This window comes from Hyaena hyaena, unplaced genomic scaffold, assembly GCF_003009895.1.
Source record: "Hyaena hyaena isolate Hyena2069 unplaced genomic scaffold, ASM300989v1 scaffold_96, whole genome shotgun sequence".
Lineage (NCBI taxonomy): Eukaryota > Metazoa > Chordata > Mammalia > Carnivora > Hyaenidae > Hyaena > Hyaena hyaena.
The window spans coordinates 3,574,858-3,594,668 of record NW_024080729.1 but is presented as its reverse complement, the minus strand read 5'-3'; the positions used below and the strand labels follow the sequence as shown (position 1 = coordinate 3,594,668).

General features: G+C 39.7%; 1 protein-coding gene across 4 annotated transcripts in view; it reads right to left on the bottom strand.

The window, feature by feature from the left end:
- The window catches only part of FKBP5 (FKBP prolyl isomerase 5), a 112,078-nt gene that overhangs the window by 60,144 nt on the left and 32,123 nt on the right, over nucleotides 1-19,811 (bottom strand). Inside the window, exons 1-2 of one of the 4 annotated variants that reach the window (XM_039235302.1) lie at nucleotides 8,981-8,990; nucleotides 6,364-6,368 (exon numbers count right to left, since the gene is read on the bottom strand). The exons of the other annotated variants lie outside the window; for them this stretch is intronic. The gene's annotated coding sequence lies outside the window, so the exon portion shown is untranslated. Of the gene's footprint in view, nucleotides 1-6,363; nucleotides 6,369-8,980; nucleotides 8,991-19,811 lie in introns of those variants that run through there. 4 annotated transcript variants of the gene reach the window in all.

Sequence of the window (19,811 nt, the reverse complement as noted above, 5' to 3'; positions counted from 1 at the left end):
GAGAGGATGCAGACAAACTGGAACCCTCATGCTTTGCTGACGGGGATATAAAATGGTGCATGCCCTGTGGTTCGCCAAAATGTTAAACACAGAACTACCATCATGATCCTGTCATCCCACTCCCACATATGCACCCAAAGGAAGTGACACCAGAGACTTATACAGCAACCTTCGCAGCAACACTATTCACAATGGCCAAAAGGTAGAAACAATCCAAGTGTCCATAAACAAGATATGGTGTGTGTTCACATATGTATTTGGCCATAAAAAATAAAATTCTAACACATGCTACAACACGGACAAACCTTAAAAAGATTGTAAGTGAAATAAGCCAGACACCAACGGACAAATATTATAGGATTCTTTTATGAGGTACCTAGAATAGGCAAATCCACAAAGTCAGAAAAGTGGAATAGAGAATGACTAGGGGCTGGGGAAAGGGAGATGGATGGTTGTTCAATGCGTTCAGAGTTTCCGTCTGGAAAGGTGAGAAAGTTCTGGAGAACAACAGTGGTAATAATTACACTGTACATTCAAAACTGGCACAAATTGTAAATTTTATGTTATGTATATTTAAGCACAGTCAAAAAAGGAAGAAGAGAGAAACCTGAGGCCAGAGCAGAGAGAAATTAACAGACGAGTCAGCCAGATTGAACTTCTCTTTTAATCCTCCAACTGTCCCCTTAACTGGAGCCGCTTTTCTCATTTCCGGGGCCCATCTGAAATGGGAAGCCAACTCTCCAGCAGTGACTGCTGCATCAACTCTTCTGAGACTGAAGGCACAGCTGTCCGGTTAAGAGGACTGCAGAGGAAAAGAGTCCTAGATGGGATGACCACTTCACAGCTACAAACCATTTCCTCCTTAGATACTATATCTTCAATACATTCGACACTTCAGTAAACTTGCTTTTCTCAGTTCAAGCAGTTACTGAAGAAGGTAAAGTTAACAGACCAAATTTATAATTACTGCTGTCACTGACTACCTGGATGAATTACTGTTCTCATTAAAACAAAACAACACCCTAGAAAATATTGGGCCATCCAAATGTCAAAGGTTGGAAGACAGCCCTAAATTATCAACTTTCTTCAAGAGGACACTGGAATCACAGAAAAATTTGTAAAGCTCTAACTCAGCTGGAAAACCAGAAAAAGTGTGTCATCGGCCTAGAAGGCAGATGGGATGAGACTGAAGGAGAGAACAAAGAAGCGCAAATTAGCTTCTAAATACCAACTGTTAGAACAGCTCTTCCCCAAGTAGTCTGGGGTCAGCGTCACAAAAAGCAGGACTGAGCCAGAGAATTTCAGCAGAGAGCAGTCCAGAAAGAGAGCAAAAGCTGTGCTTGGGTCAGTTAGGCTGGGTAGGTTTCCTTCCCTCCCTAGTGCACAAGGGGGCTCCATTCTTTATAGAAGATATAGGGATTTTCTTTATTCTTGGGGTTCAGACAGATCACCGGGATATATTGTGTTTTTTGTCTTCTTTCCTTAATTCCTGCAGGGGCCTTGCTATCACGGCCCTTCACTGCTGAAGGTGAGTCTTTGGGGATCTCAGGGGAGTTGCTTCTATTATTTCTTTTCCTTAAGTGTCTGTCCTCTGACTCTAAAAGTCTTACTAGACAGACTGTGGACATCCTGGTTCTATCCTTCAGATCTCTTAAGCATGTTTCTAAACATGGGATAAACATTAGAATCACCTGGGAAGCTTTAAAAAGCCACTGATGCCTGCACCCTGCTCCCAGCAAAACTATTTAATAGAGCTCACGGGGGCCAAGGCATCCAGTCCAGTGTTTTTAAAAAGTATCTCAGATGATTCTAATGTGCACACAGGGTTGAGAAACACTGAGCAGAATTTTCTCTTCAATTCTATCGTTGGTGTTTTGCTCTATATTCTAAGGGATTTCCTTTGAGGGAATTTATAGATCACTCTTTGGTTACCAACTATGTCCATTATTTCACTTACTCTGTTCAAAGGATATTTTTATTATTTTTTACTTATCTTTTTATTATTTATTTTTGAGAGAGAGAGAGCGAGCAGGGGAAGGGCAGAGAGAAAGGGAGACCGAATCAGAAGCAGGCTGTAGGCTCTGAGCTGTTAGCACACAGCCTGACACAGGGGTTGACCCCGCGAACTGGAAGATCATGACCTGAGCCGAAGTGAGACACTTAACTGACTGGGCCACCCAAGAGCTCCTGTTCAAGGGATCTTTATAAATAGTGTTTTTTATTTCTGTACACTCTTGTCATCTGATTGGACATTTTGCTTAGCATGTCTTTATTTTGTAGATGCAATTCTCAAATATTTAAGGATTCTACTTAGAATAAAATGGAACATCTATGAATAAGTATTTGGCTAAAAGTTTTGTTTTTCATTTTACTGAAAGAACATTGCTGATTATGTGTATCCCTTAATATCTTTCCGAGACACTGGGCAGTGGTAAAGGTTGAAAGGTTAAGAAATGGAAATGAGAGAAAGATAGCACATTGAAAGTTAAAAGTAGAAAGGGAATGTAAAAAGTTGCGAAAATGACAAGAGAGCCATTTGATACTTGTGTTAGGTTTATAAAGGGAAAAAGTGAAATGCTTTAGGTGAAAGGGAAGTAGAGAGCAAAGGCTTGAAAAGAGAAAAGGACCAGAAAGACTTAAATATACAAGGGAAAGAGTCAAGAGGAAACAGAAAAGTAATGATCCAAGAGTAGGAAGAACACAAGTGTATATTTGTTAATCACTTAAATATTTACGAAAGCTTAAGTTATAGCTAAACTAATCATGTGGCTAAATAAAAGTATGCTAAAGTTTTTCCTCAATAGAATAGCATGGCAATGTTTGAATAAAATGTGGCAAATTCTTACAAAAATATAATGCAGTCTTTGAAAAGGATGATATAAATCTAGATAGTACAAAATGACTTAGTTAAGAGTCTAAACACCAAAAGTATCCAAATAGCTGAATTAAGATTTTATAAATGCTCATCCACTGTAAAAACAAAACAAAACAAAACCATTGTAATAAATGAAGTGTATTATTATGGTGTGTAGTGCCCAGTGGTACTTTGGTCCTCTGGGCTATTTAAAAGAAAAAGAAATGTCAATTGATGGTATCACAGAGAGTAATACGAGTGACAAAGTGGTATTATCATAATTACTTGTAGCAACCAACCATCGTTCCTTACAGCAGTGGATTATAATTATACGAATATAACGTGTCAAACTTTTTTATCACTGTTTTTGCTTAGAGTTAAGATAGCTAAATTCCAGGGGCCCTGGGTAGCTCAGTCAGTTAAGTGTCCGATATAGGCTCAGGTCATGATCTTGCAGTTTGTGAGTTCAAGCCCCGTGTCAGGTTCTGTGCTGACAGCTCAGAGCCAGGAGCCTGCTTCAGAGTCTGTGACTCCCTCTCTCTCTGTTCCTGTCCCGCTCATGCTCTCTCTCTCTCTCTCTCCCTCACAAAAAGAAATAAACATTTTTAAAAAAAGAGAGCTAAACTCCAGAAATATTAATATAGAACAGGTATGACTTTAGCCATTCCAGATAAAATAACCTTCTAATAAGGACATGAAAATATGTCTAAGATGCCCTAGTAAGCAAATAGTAAGTGCCAACAATCTGTACTATGATCCTATTTTTAGAAGGAACAGAATGAATTTGTATGTATATATTGTTTATACATACAAAGTTTAGAAAGATACCTACTATAAAACAGCCAGTTAAGATACCTCTAGAGAATGAGATCTGGGAGAGGGGATAAGAAGGAATTCTCACTTCTTAAATGTTATTTTAAAAAATTTAATGCTTTATTTTATTTTTAAACATTTTTTTTTAATGTTTTTTATTTCTGAGAGAGAGACAGTGTGAACAGGGGAGGGTCAGAAAGGGAGGGAGACACAGAATCCGAAACAGGCTCGAGGCTCTGAGCTAGCTGTCAACACAGAGCCCGAGGTGGGGCTAAAATTTTTTTAATGTTTATTTATTTTTGAGAGAGAGACAGAGACAAGAGAAAGAGCTAGCAGGGAAGAGTCAGAGAGAGAGGGAGACACAGACTCTGAAGCAGGCTCCAGGCTCTGAGCTGTCAGCACGGAGCCCGCTGCAGGGCTCAAACCCATAAACCGTGAGATCATGACCTGAGCTGAAGTTGAACGCTCAAGTGATTGAGCCACCCAGGCGCCCCCTTAAATTTTATTTTAGACAATTTAAATAGTTTAATGCTGAGCATATATTACTTTCATGTTTTTTCTTAAACCTAAGACAAAAAGATGAAATACTCCATGGGTCCACTCATCAGGACTTTTTATTTTATTTTTTCTCTTCAATTTAATGCAAACATCTTGGCGTGCCTTCGATGTAGAGGAAGAAACTCTGGTTGAGCAAAGAGTCCTTGTGACACACCCAGGAGGCAGTCAGACACGGGCATGAGCTCTGAAGTCTGCATGTTCAAGGGGGGTAGTTACCAGAAGCTGGAGTTACCAGTTACATGGAAATTTTTTTTTGATGTTTTATTTCTGAGAGAGAGAGAGAGAGAGAGAGAGACAGCGTGAGCAGAGGAGGGGCAGAGAGAGAGGGAGACACAGAATCTGAAGCAGGCTCCAGTCTCTGAGCTGTCAGACACGGGGCTCGAACTCCACGAACCGTGAGATCATGACCTGAGCCGAAGTCAGACTCTTAACCAACTGAGCCACCCAGGCGCCCCTCTACAAGGAAATTAAGATGAAAGTATATACAGTAGTTGCAATTACTAAGTAAATAAAACTGTGTTCTCAAACTTTTAATGTCCAAGCTCCACTTCTGATTACTAGGACTCTTAGTGATACAGTTGAACAGTTTAAAAACCGCAAACCATCCCCAACGAAGACAGCAGTATTACCAATGATAGACTAAAAAGATCTCTCAGCCCTGGGGTGCCTGGGTGGCTCAGTAGGTTGAGCACTTGACTCTTGATTTCCGCTTAGGTCATGATCCCAGGGTCATGGGATAGAGCACCACGTTGGGCTCCATGCTGATTGTGGAGCCTACTTAAGATTCTCCTCTCTCTCCCTCTGTCCCTCCCCTGTTCAAGAGTGAGCAAGCGAGCAAGCAAGCAAGCAATCAGTAAGATCTCTCCGCACTTTGAAAGCGCTAGTCCTCTCACTGTCCTTTAACACCATACCACAGTTCAAATAAAATTATTTACTGCTCTTTTACCTCCTCAGGCAAGCATGTGAATGAATCCTTCCCTGGTACTTGACTTCAGGCCCTGCCTCTTGGCTGTCATTAGCTGTAGCCTACTCTGCATCAAGTCATGACACCCCCCTTAGCTCAAAGATACATCTGATAGGTATCACTGGTCAGAGCTGTGGTAGAGACTGCAAGCAATTCTCAGGTCTCTTTTTCTCCACCTCTTATTAATAACACCCCTAGTTTTTAACTGAACACAAAGCTCCCAGATGAAGCCCCAATGTCCCCCCTTATAGCAAAGTATGACCACATAACTAAATTCAGGCCAATGGGATGCCAGGAAAACATATCCATAAAGAAACAGGTGGCCAGAACATTATAAAGTCACTTCTGAGTTAAAAGCTGAAAGATAAAGGGCCATTCAACAAATACTGAGCACCTACTATGTGCCAGGCATGTTCTAGCCGAGGGAGATACAGCAATAGACAACAGAAACAATTTCTATCTTCTTGGAACTTACATTCTGTTAAGGTTTTAAAGACAGGAGTAAGCCTTTATTAACTGTTCATGTTTTTGATTAAAAAAATCAAATTTCTGGGGTACCTGGGTGGCTCAGTCGCTAAGTGTCTGACTTCAGCTCAGGTCATGATCTCACAGTTCACAGGTTCGAGCATACGTCAGGAACCTGCTTCAGATTCTGTGTGTGTCTCTCTCTGCCCCTCCTCTGCTCATGCTCAGTCTCTCTCTCTCAAAAATAAATGTTAAAAAAAAATTTTTTTTTTTTTAAAGTCAAATTTCTACCTGTGCCACAGTGGTAGATTATCAACCTGGGTTGGTTCACAGGGTCAAACAGTTTGCTTCCAAGTCTGCTGATGATTTCTAAGAACAGGCCAACAAGGTAACACAGGACAAAGGTCTATAAACACTGTATAGACACTGTGTCCTACTCATTTTTGTACTTTTACCACCTACCATAAGTGAATGGCATAAAAGAGGCGCTCAACAAACACTGAAATCAATTGTGATTTTCAAAAGTAGTCAATATAAAAATGGTAAAATATCAGACTAGAATAAGGAATCAGTGCTGAAATATCATTACCAGTTGTCTATATTCCTTCTCCAAAACTACTCTGAAAAGTCTAATCTAGAGAATTACACTGCACCTGAGTGTTCAACTATAAAAAAAAAGTAAAAATAATATTCTGCTCTAATCAGGAACGGTAACTAACAAAACCCTGGTATAACTAGCGTATCTCTGAAGTGCACTGTAATTACGTGTCTGGGGATACATACACATAGTAGATTCATCTTGTTTTGAGAGAGAGACAGAGAGAGAGAACATGCACACAAGTGACTGAGAGGCAGAGGGAGGGAGTGAGAGAGAGAGAGAAAATCCCACGAGGGGCAGAGAGAAAGAGCAAGAGAGGTGAGGAGAGAGGGAAAGAGAGAGAAGCGGGGCTCCTCCAAAGCAGGGCTCAAGCTCACCCAATATGGGGCTCGAACTTACAAACTGAGATCATGACCTGAGCCAAAGTCAAATGCTCAACAACTAAGTCACCCAGGAGCCAGTAGATTCAGCTTAGTAATAATATCAATTTGGCTTATACATAGGCAGTCAAGAACAGAACACTAAATCTAGCTGTCAATCTCTTGAGTATACATTGAATAGACAACTGGAGGAAAAGTTGGTTTCGAGCTGGAATGCAGAGAGAAGAAACCTAGGATTTCTGTTTTGTATAATAATGTATCCCCTTATAGTACTATCTTGTTAAAGCACTGTAATAATATAAATTAAGCATGTTTAAGCATTGTATTAAGTATTAAGGCCTTAATACATGTTTTCCAAGGTCCATTATTTTTTTTTTAATTTTTAAAATGTTTATTTCTTGGGAGGAGAGAGATGCGGGGGGGAGCAGAGAGAAAGGCAGAGAGAGGAGACACAGAATCTGAAGCAGGATCCAGGCTCAGTATGAACTATCAGCACAGAGACTGATGTGGGGCTTGAACTCACAAACCACAAGATCATGACCTGAGCCAAAGCTGGATACTTAATCGACTAAGCCATCCAGGCGACTTCATTATTTTTTTTAAAGTATTTTATAAAGGTTTTTTTTTTTGAGAGAGAAGTAGAGAGCAAGCGGGGGAGGGGCGGAGAGAGGGAGGGAGACAGAATCCCAAGCAGGCTCCACGCTGCTAGCGCAGAGCCCAATGCAGGGCTCAAATTCACAAACCGTGAGTTCATGACCAAAGTCCGTTAGTATGCCCAATGGAAAAACTGTATGAGAATAGCATTTCAGGTTTGTGAACAAAACCTTAGGCAGCAGGAGCAGAAAGCTTGGCTGCCTTAAATCCCCACCATACAGGGGCAGAAGAATAGCAGCTGAGGACAGAGAGGGGAAGAGTGCTGCTCTCAAGCTTGAGGTCCAGGGGCTTCTGTCTGGACACGGGGCTTCTGTCTGGACACTGGGCTTCTGGAACAAGTTTATCTCCCATTACAGGAGAGACACAGTGTTCGGGGAGAAACCTTATAGATTCGGAGAGAGAATCTATAAGGCTGTTAACAAGGCAAGAATATGGAAAATTCTTTTTGATGTGCCCCCACCCTCTCTCAAGCCCCTTCATTTTGCCTTGGTACCTTCCCCCGTGTGCATATCAAGTTACTGACCAGTGAAGTTTGTTAATGGGACTTACTCCATCCCTTAAGGATAGGCTCTTAGGGCATTCCAAGATGACAAATTAATCCCATAATCAATCTTGTCAACTAGACAAAGATTCGTCTATCTCCCTACGTAAACACCCTCTTTGGACAAGTGACTCAGATAGTCCACAATTCCGGAACAAATTTCTCATTAAAGGGTATACATACGGTAGAGCACTGAACCACGCCTGAATTTAAAATATGATCTATTGCTAACCAGCTATGGAATCTCTGGCTGTCGCTCCGTTTCTCCATCTATAAATTTCAGGGGGTTAGACTAGAATGACATTTAAGATTTATTCCAACTCTAATATTTTATATTTAGAATTACTTTTTAATGAGTAAACACATTCTTTACTTTGTGGGAAAATAAGATTTGAAATGTGGAAGGGAAAACAATTCCCAAGGAATGGAAAAAGTTACTTTGGTATTACAGAGTTCACTTTCCATTGCAACTCTCTGGAAAAACACTATTAATTCTGAGCTTTACCACTTAGAGGCTGTATTCGTATTTCACAGCTGCAGTAACAAATTACCACCAACACACGCTTAGGTAATACACATCTATTAGCTTATAGTTCTGGAGTCAGAAACAGTTCTCTCTAGGATAAAATCAAGGTGTCAGCGGGGCTGCAGTTCCTTCTAGAAACTCGAAGAGAAAATCTATTTCCTTGCTTTTTCCAGATTCTAGAGGCCGCCTACATTCCTCACTTCATGGCTCCTTCCTATATTTTCAAAATAAGGATATTGTGGAGCTCCTGGGTGACTCAGTCAATTAAGCATCCAACTTTAGCTCAAGTCATGATCTCAGTTTGTGAGTTCAAGCCCTTCATCAGGCTCTGCATGGACAGCATGGAACCTGATTGGGATTCTTTCTGTCTACCCTTCTCCCACTCTCTCTCTCTCTCAAAACATATAAAAAAAGAAATTCAAAATAACAATATTATATGTCTCTGATCATCCTTCTGCAGTCACAACTACTTCTGATCACAGCCAGGAAAGTTTCTCTGCTTTGTTAATTTCTTAAGAATCCCTGTGATTATGTTGGGCCTATTTGAGTAATCCACTATAATCTCCCCATCTCAAAGTCTTTAATCACCATCTGCAAGGTCCCTTCTGTGTAAGATAACATGTTAACAAATTCCAGAGATTAGGACACGGACATATTTGAGGGGCCTTTATTCTACCTACCATAGATACCTGACCATCCAATCAAAATCCTAAGATTTTTTTTCTCCCAAGCACAGAATTCTGTTGACTTCCTCTCCTCCATTTTATCTTTAGGGCTCTTATAACATTCTTTCCTGTCTACTTATCATCCAGTTGAGCAATGTTCTAATCGGACATTAAAATGAAACTTAACATTTGATATATATCATTCTGAAAATTCCTTTAGAATTTCAGAAAGCCTAAATTGGAACATTTATTATAGTTTTTCAATTTCATGATAAATTAAAACTATAAGTAAACTCAGGAACCTGGGTGGCTCAGTCAGTTAAGCGTCTGACTTCAGCTCAGGTCATGATCTCACAGTTCATGAGTTCAAGCCCTGTGCTGAGCTCTGGGCTGACAGCTCAGAACCGGGAGCCTGCTTTGGATTCTGTGTATCCCTCTCTTTCTCAAAATAATAAATGTTAAAAAAAAAAATTATACGTAAACTTGATAATACACAATACACCTATTCCCACCCCAAACTTAATCACTGAAAATTATTTTAAAAATTACTGAGTCCCTTATGTGGTTCTGAAATTTAAGCAGCACAATATAAACACTGAAGAACATAAAAGTACATTTAAAAAAATTTTTTAATGTTTACTTCTGAGAGAGAGAGAGAGAGAGAGAGAGCGCGCGCAAGTGTGCACGTGCGCTAGTGAGTGTGTGGGAGGGGCAGAGAGAGAGGGAAGACACAATCTGAAGCAGGCTCCAGGCCATGATCTCATGGTTTTTGAGTTTGAGCCCAACATGAGATGCTCTGCTCACAGCATAGGGCCTGCTTCAGGTCCTGTCTCTCCTTTCTGCCCCTCCCCCACTCGTGCTTTCTCTCTCTCTCTCTCAAAAATAAACAAACACTGAAAAGACCATTCTTTTTTCATTTAACTTCCTTGGTGCCATTCTTGAAAATTAACTGCCATATTTTTTTTTCTGGCCTTTCTGTTCTGTGGCTTTACATCAATACCACTGTCTTGATTAACACAGCTATGTTAGTTTTAGAAGTCCTCTCTCTACTCTGCATCAAAATTGTTTTGGCTACTCTAGACCTTCATCTCCCTATGAACTATAAAACCAGCTTATCACTTTCTATAAATTGCCAGTTGGGATTTTGACTGAGATTGTACTGAACTGAATCTTTAGAGAAAATTGACAACAATAATGGGTCTTCCAATCCCTAAATATAATAACTCTTCATTTATTTAGGTTTTCTTTAATTTTCCTCAGTAATATTTCATAGCTTCCAGTGTAGAGGCCTTACACATCTTTTATACAACTTTTCCTTAGGTAGTGATTATTTTTTATTTTATTGTAAATGGTATTCTTTTTAAACTTCAACTTCTGACTATTTATTTGTTTGCATACAGAAATACAAGTGACTCTTCTATGTTGATCTTGTATCCTGCAACTTTGTTAAGTGCACATAATTTTTCTGGGAACATTTCCTTTTCTTTTTTTTTTTTTTTTTTGAAATCATGAAGCATCATATCTGTAAATAAAGAGTTTTACTCTTCTCTTTCAATCTAGATGTCTTTTATTTCTTTTTCTTGCCTGATTGCACTGGCTAGAACCTCCAGTACAATGTTAAATAGAAGTGATGACAGTGAACACCTTGTCTTGTTTCTGTTTTTAGAGGGAAGAGATTCAGTCTTTTAGCCTTAAGTATGATTTCAGATATTGGTTTTTCATAGACGCTCCTTATCACACTGAGGAAATTTCCTTTTTTCCCTGGTTGGATGTTGTTAAATACCTTTTGGTGTCTACAGAGTTTATCATATGGTTTTTCTTTTTTACTTTGTTACTAGGGTACATAGTCTCTGTCTACCACCTGCCCTATCTATAGGAAATATATCCCAAGACCCCAGGTGGATCCCTGAAACTACAGATAGTACCAAATTCTATATATATGATGTTTTTCCTATACATACCTACGATAAAGGTTAGTTTATAAATTAAGCACACTAAGAGATTAACAACAACTAATAACAAAACAGAACAATTATATCATACTATAATAAAAGTTACGTGAGGAGCTCCTGGGTGACTCAGTCCATTAAGCGTCCAACTCCTGATTTCAGCTCAGGTAATGATCTCAGTTTCGTGAGTTCGAGCCCCATGTCAGGCTCTGTGCTGACCATGTGAAGCCTGCTTGGGATCCTCTAGCACCCTCACTCTCTGCCCCTCCCCTGCTCATGCTGTCTTTCTCTCCAAAAAAAAGAAAAAAAGAAAACATACACACATACACACACACACACACAAAACAACAAAAAAACCCCACTCCTCTAACAAAGGCATATAAAATTTTCCTTCTAGCACTTGCATTAGCTACTTCCCACAAATTTTAATACACTGTTTTCCTTTCCACTCAGTATAAAATGCTTTCTAAATTCATCTTTGAATTTTTCCCCTTTGACCCATGAGTTTCTTAATTAGTTTCTAAATATTTAGAGGTTTAGAAAACACAGTTTTCTGTTATCAGTTTCAAACTTAATTCCCTTCTGGGCACATGACTTTTTTTTAATAATGTAAGTAATTTTAAATTTATTGACACTATTCTGGGGACAAAAATGTAGTCTATACTGGTAAATATGTGTAACTGAGCAAAATAGGTATTCTGCTATATTGGGTAGATGTCAAATAAATATCAATTAGGTCAACTGGCTGATAATGTTTAAATCTTCTAACTCATTACTGATATTTTGCCTTCTTGTTCTATCAATTGAGAGGGTAAGGTACTGAAATGCCCACCTATAATTGTAGATCTGTTTCTCCTTTCAGTTCTATCAGTTTCTGATTCATATATTTTGAAGCTTATTAGGTATAAAAATATAGAGGACCATTCATTTTGAACTGACCACTTTATCACTATGAACCAACCTTCTTTATCCCTGATAATATTCCCTGCTCTAAAATCTAGTTGGTCTGAGGGGCACCTGGGTAGCTCAGTTGGTTGAGCATCCAACTTTGGCTCAGGTCATGATCTCACAGTTCATGAGTTTGAGACCTGCGTCAGGCTCTCTGCTGATAGTGCAGAGCCTGGAACCTGCTTTAAATTCTGTTCCTTCTCTCTCTGCCCCACCTCCACTCACATTCTGTCTCTCCCTCTCAAAAATAAATCAGCATTACCAGGGGAATTCTACCAAACATTTAAAGAAGAGTTAACACCTATTGTCTTGAAGCTGTTCCAAAAAATAAAAATGGAAGGAAAAAGTCCAAACTCTTTCTATGAAGCCAGCATTACCTTGATTCCAAAACCAGACAAAGACCTCTCTAAAAAGGAGAACTATAGACCAATTTCCCTGATAAACATGGACGCAAAAATTCTCAACAACATAGCAGCTAATAAGATCCAACAATACATTAAAAAAAATTATTCACCATGACCAAGTGGGATTTATACCTGGGATGGAGGGCTGGTTCAATATCTGCGAAACAATCAATGTGATACATCCTGTCAATAAAAGAAAGGACAAGAACCACATGATCCTCTCAATAGATGCAGAGAAAGCACTGACAAAATACAGCATCCTTTCTCGATAAAAATCCTCAAGAAAGTAGGGATAGAAGAATCATACTTTGAGATCATAAAGGCCATATATGAAAGACCCAATGCTAATATCATCTTCAATGGGAAAAACTGAGAGCTTTCCCCCTATGGTCAGGAACAAGACAAGGATGCCCACTCTCACCACTGTTATTCAACATACTACTGGAAGTCCTAGCCTCAGCAATCAGACAGCACAAATAAAAGGCTTCCAAATCGGCCAGGAGGTCAACTTTCACTCTTCACAGATGACATGATAATCTATATGGAAAACCCAAAAGATTCCACCAAAAAACTGCTAGAACTGATCCATGAATTCAGCAAAGTCACAGGATATAAAATCAATGCACAGAAATCAGTTGCATTCCTATACACCAATAATGAAGCAACAGAAAGAGAAATCAAGGAATCAATTCCATTTACAAGTGCACCAAAAACCTTAGAATAAATCTAACCAAAGAGGTGAAAAATCTGTACACCGAAAACTATACAAAGTTCATGGAAGAAATTAAAGAAGACACACAAAAAAATGGAAAAATATTCCATGCTCCTGGATAGGAAGAACACATATTGTTAAAATGTCAATACTACCCAAGCAATCTACATATTCAATGCAATCCCTATCAAAACAACACCAGCATTCTTCACAGAGCTAGAATCCTAAAATTTGTATGGAACCAAAAAAGACCCTGAATCTTGAAAAAGAAAACCAAAGCTGGAGGCATCACAATCCCAGACTTCAAGATGTATTACAAAGCTGTAATCATCAAGACAGTATGGTACTGGCACAAGAACAGACACTCAGATCAATGGAACAGAGTAGAGAACCCAGAAATGGACCCACAAACGTACGGCCAATTAATCTTTGACAAAGCAGGAGAGAATATCCAATGGAATAAAGACACTCTCTTTAGCAAATTGTGCTGGGAAAACTGAACAGCAACAAGGTGAAAAATGGACCTGGACCACTTTCTTACACCATACACAAAAATAAACTCAAAATGGATGGAAGACCTAAACATAAGAGAGGAAGCCATCAAAATCCTAGAGGAGAAAGCAGGCAAAAACCTCTTTAACCTCAGCTGTAGCAACTTCTTACATAACACATCTCCAGAGGCAAGGGAAACCAAAGCAAAAATGAACTAATGGGACCTCATCAAAATAAAAAGCTCTGCCCAGTGAAGGAAACAATCAGCAAAACTAAAAGGCAACCGACGGAATGGGAGAAGAGATTTGCAAACAACATATCAGATAAAGGGTTAGTATCCAACATCTATAAAGAACTTCTCAAACTCAACACCCCAAAACCAAATAATCCAGTGAAGAAATGGGCTAAAGACATGAACAGACACTTCCCCAAAGAAGACATCCAGTTGGCCAACAGACACATGAAAGAATGTTCAACATCACTCATCATCAGGGAAAAATATAAATCAAAACCACAATGAGATACCTCCCCACACCCATCAGAATGGCTAACATTAACAACTCAGGCAACAACAGATGTTGGAGAGGATGCGGAGAAAGCGAATCTCTTTTGCACTGCTGGTGGGAATGCAAACTGGTGCAGCCACTCTGGAAAACAGTGTGGAGGTTCCTCAAAAAAATTAAAAATAGAATTACCCTACGACCCAGCAATTGCACTACTAGGTATTTATCCAAGGGATACTGGTATGCTGTTTCAAAGGGGCACATGCACCCCAATGTTTATAGCACCACTATCAACAATAACCAAAGTATGGAAAGAGCCCAAATGTCCGTCGATGGATGAATGGATAAAGAAAATGTGGGGTGTGTGTGTATTTATTTATACATATATATATTTACATATATTTATATATATATATATATATAAATGATGGAGTATTACTTGGCAAAAAGAATGAAATCTTGCCATCTGCAACTACATGGATGGAACTAGAGGGTATTATGCTAAGTGAAGTTAGTCAGAGAAAGGCAAATATATGATTTCAGTCATATGAGGACTTTAAGATACAAAACAGATGAACATAAGGAAAAGGAAGCAAAAATAATATAAAAACAGGGAGGGTGACAAAATGTAAGAGAGTCTTAAATATAAAGAACAAACAGAGGGTTGCTGGAGGGGTTGCGGGAGGGGGGGATGGGCTAAATGGGTAAGGGGCTTAAGGATCTACTCCCGAAATCACTGTTGCACCATGTGCTAACTTGGGTGCAAATTATAAAAAAAATAAATTATAGAAAAAGTGTAAATAAATAAGCATTAAAATTTTTTTAATCCAGTTTGTCTGAAATTAATACAGGTATTCCATCCAACTTTCTGGACTAGTATTAGCATAGAATATCCTTTTCCAACCTTTTACTTTTAGCCTATTTGCATCTTAATATGAACAGTAGGATTCCTGTAGGCAACATACAGTTGAGTCTTGCTTTTTTACCCAATCTACTAAAACCCTGCATTTTAAATGGGTTGTTTAGGTCATTTATAGTTAATGTGATACTGAATATAGATTGGTATAAATTTAACATCTTGCTAGTTGTTTTCTATTTGTCACATCTGCTCTTTGTTCTCTTTTTCCTCTTTTCTTGGATCTCTGAACTTCTACTTTTTATCAAATCTGGAGAATTTTGGCCATTGTTTCATCAAAAATTTTTTGTCCCCCTCTTCTCTAGTCTACAATTACACATATATTAGACTACTTGAAACTGTCTCATAGCTCACTGATACTCTATTCATTTTTTTCCAATCTTTATTTCCTTTTATTTTGGATAATTTGTATTGGTATGGCTTCAAGTTTACTAACCTTTTCTTCTCTATTAATTTGCTGTAAATCCCATGAATGTGTGAGTTTCATCTCACACATTGTAGTTTTCATATCTAGATGTTTAATTTAGGTATTTTAAATATATTACAGGGGCGCCTGGGTGGCCCAGTCAGCTAAGCATCAGACTTCGCCTCAGGTCATGATCTCCTGGTTTGTGAGTTCAAGCCCCGTGTCGGGCCCTGTGCTGACAGTTCAGAGCCTGAAGCCTGCTTCAAATTCTATGTCTCCTTCTCTCTGACCCTTCCCTGCTCACACTCTGTCTCTTTCTCTCTCTCTCTCTCAAAAATAAATAAACATTAAAAAATTAAATAAAATATTTAAATATGTTAGACACCTGTATCTGACATTCTTAATCTCTCCTATACTGCCTTAAACATACAGAATATAGTCCTAAGTGTTTTACGGTCTTTCTTCGCTTACTCTATCATCAGTGTCTCTGTTTCTATTTACTGATTTCCCTTATCAGGGGCTATATTTTCTGCTTCATTCCAAGTCTGATATTTTCCACTGGAAGCCAAATGTAAATTTTACCTTGGTGAGTACTAGGTATTTTTTGTATACTTTAAATATTAAGCTTTATTCTTTGTTCTGGGATACAGTTAAAATACTTGGAAATAGCGTCATCCTGCTGAGGTTTTCTTTAAGCTTTGTTAGACAGGACTAGAGTCTTTAATTTAGGGCTACATTTGCCCTACTGCAGAGGCAGTACCTTTTCTGAGTATTCTATCCTGTGACTTCTATTTTCCTCTCTGGCCGGTGGAACACAAAGAAAGAATCAGAGATCGTTCCCTCTAATCATTTTGGGTGGTCCTTTCTTGGCTTTGGGTAGCTTCCATAAAACACATGAACTGATCAGTACTCCTCTGAAGCTTTAAGGGGGACTCTGCAGACCTATGGAGTTCTCACTTTGTGCAGCTCTTTTCCTTCCAAACTGTAGCTACCTTGGCCTCCTTGGCCTCCAGCTATCTCAACTCAAGGAGACTGCTGGGCTCTGCTTGGGAACCCTCCCCCCCTGAACTCCCCCCCCCCACAACATCCTTACACTGTGGCCTGGAAACTCTCTCCAGGTAGTAAGCTAGATAATGGTAGGGCTCATCTGTTTCTCATTTCTTGGCGATCATTGTCTTGTGCTGCCTGTTGTCTAGTGTATGAAACTTCGTTTATTTTTTCTGGGGTTTTTGTATGTTATGTGATTACAGCCAAGAGAGTAAATCAATCTCTATTAATCCATCTTGGCCAGAAGCACAAGTCTGTGAGTACATTTTCAAGCCAGGAAAAGGAAGATACCCAGTTTAAAAAACAAAAATAAAAAACACAACAACAACAACAACAACAACCCACAAGTATTACGGAGTTTCAAGTGGGAGAAAAAGTGATAAAACAACACTGTTTAGTACAAATTTTGAGCCTGAAATTTGAAGGGTACAGGTTTTCCATGACATTAAAAAAGTCAAAGCCTGTAACTAAGAGGCACCTGGGTGGCTCAGTCAGTTAAGTGTCCAGCTCTTGGTTTCAGCTCAGGTCATATTTCATGGTTCGTGGGATAGAGCCTCGAATTAGGCTCTATGCTAGCAGCGTGGAGCCTGCTTGGGATTCTCCCCCCCCTCCCTCTCTCTGCCCCACCCCACCCTCAAAATAAGTAAACTTGAAAAAAAAAAAAGCCTTTAACTGATAAATGAATCTACCTCCAAAAATGGCAGGTACTTTATCAGTCAAAACTATGAAAATTTCTGGAAATCTGGATAATTGCAGTCTCTCGTTTTCCTTTACTCTATTAGGAAGTGATTATTTTAATCCTTCCAAGAATGACAAAAGTATAACTTGACATTTCTAAAGGCCATTAATATACCACAATTTCTTAAAAAAATCTAAATTAGGGGACACCTGGGTGGCTCAGGTGGTTAAGTGTCTGACTCTTGGTTTTGGCTCAGGTCATGTTCTCATGGTTCATGAGTTCAAGCCCTGCACAGGCTCTGAGCTAACAGTGTGTGGCCTGCTTGGGATTCCCTGTCTCCCTCTCTCTGCCCCCACTTCTGCTTGCTCTCTCTCTCAAAATAAACATTTAAAAAGAAATCAAATTAAAAGAAAAATCCCCTTCTCTAGATTAATTCAACTGAAAAATACATGGTGAAAATCACCTTAATACTTGAAAGTCATAATGCTACAAAAGTTGGTTTATGATTCACACTGGACTAAACTTGCTTTAGTTTTAAAACTCCTCAAATGAACAATATGCAAAATCTATAACATATTTCAATATATTGTGGTTTTAATATTGCTTAAACTGGAAAGAAAACTCCCTTACTGTTTAGAGCACACACATGCTGAAGAAGAACTTACAAACAACATATGAACAGCAGTATGTCACCAGGTCATATGATTTGCCTGTGTGTCTATTTATTTTACTTTTTAAAAATATTTTTTGGGGGTGCCTTGGTGGCTCAGTTGGTTAAGCATCCGTGCTGACAGCTAGCTCAGAGCCTGGAGCCTGCTTGGGATTCTCTCCCTCTCCCTCTCTCTCTTTCACTCCCTGATTTGTACATACACTCTCTCTAAGTAAATTAATTAAAAAAAAAAAAAAAAAAAAAGCTGAGTATTAAATCTGAGACTGGCTCATTCTAACCATAACCTTATATCCCAGCTCCTCACCTTCTCACACTCTTCCTGGAAAAGTTAAGTAACTTGGGTTTTTATCTACAGAGCCATGAGTCACCTCTTCAGTTAAAAAGTTATTCTATTAGCCAAAACTGAGTTAAAATTATAAAATTTAATAGCTACATATTACAAAAAGTTTGACAAATAAAGGGGGGAAAATCACCATAATCCCAACATTACAATATAAGGGCACTTTTTTTTAAAATGGACATTATATTTTAGAGCAGTTGTGGGTTCACAGCAAAAAAACTGAGTAAAATGGCCAAAAGAGCCTTGAAAAGAACAAAGCTGAGAGAACTCACACTTCACGGTTCCAAACTTTAATTACAAAGCTTCAACATCAAGACAAGGGGATAGGAGAAATAACGACAGACATGGATCTATGGACAGAATTGAGAGCTGAGAAATAAACTCCTCCATTTATGTTCAACTGATATTTCAAAACAGTTGCCATGACAAGTCAATGGGGGAAGTAACAGTCTTTTCAACAACTGGTGCTGGGACCACTAGATCGCCACAAGCGAAAGATGACAGAGTTTGACCCCCTACCTCACACCATATACAGAAAGTAACACAAAATAGATCAATGGCAGCAATGTAAGAGCTAAAACTATCTGCCCCCTAGAAGCAAGCATGGGGATGGTAAACCTTCACTGACCATGGGTTAGGCAATGGTGTCTTAGGCGAAACTGAAAGCACAAGCAACAACAACAAAAAAATTAAGAGAAGAATTCACGAAAATTAAAAACTTCTGTGCTTCAAAGAACACTAAAAAGAAAGCGAAAAGACATCGCACAGGATGGGATGAAAATTTTGCCAATCGCTTATCTGATAATGGATCAGATATCTAGAATACTTTAACTCCTAGGAGAGGGGAAAGAAAGCAGAGTAGGAAGGTGCTGAGCTCCCCTCCCATCACGGACACACACAGGTAACAATCCCACATGATAAAACTCACTCTGAAAATGACCTGAAAACTGGCAGAACAGATCTTTAACAGCCGAAGACAGAAGGAGACCACATCAAGAAGAGGAGGTGCTGAGACAGAGCTGGTGAACCAAACCCAGGGCTGTAACCCACAGCAGGAAGGATATCAAAGGCATGAAGGATCCAGGATATCAAGCTCCACAACGGGTGCCCCCCACCCTGGGACCTGCACGGGAGAGATAAGCCCCCATAACATCTGGCTCTGAAAATCCGGGGGTCTTACTTGGAGCACCACAGGGCCGAGGGAAACCGAGACTCCACTACTGAAGGGCTGTGGCACTACTATCACTCCGTCCAAGACCCAGCATAGTACCTAGCACCTGGGTTTTAAGTGAAGGAGATTTACTGATTAATGTTAGAACATGTGCCGGAGAGGGCAGGAATCTGCAGGAGCTTTCCTGGAAAACGGAAGTCCGGAGGGTACCACTTTTCTTGCCCTCCTTCAGCCCAGCTGGCCACTTGTGGGAGCCAGTTCTGACACTCTCTACCTACCTTGCACGCATGCTAGCCCAGCCCCAGCCTTCCCCTGCAGACCTGCCCCACCTGGCGGGCGCCCCTCCAGAGTGGATCCCACCACACCACACCTGGAGGGCAGTCTATGACCAACATTCCCATGGAGCAACTACTGCCCTACCATACCTGGCAGGCAGCCCTAAGCGGGGAGGTACCCCTCCAGGCACCCCACCAGACTTCTCCCCCGAAGAGTGAGGAAGCAGCCCCATGCACCAGCCTGTCCATACTAGCTTGCTGGGGTCTCTCAGCCAGCCATG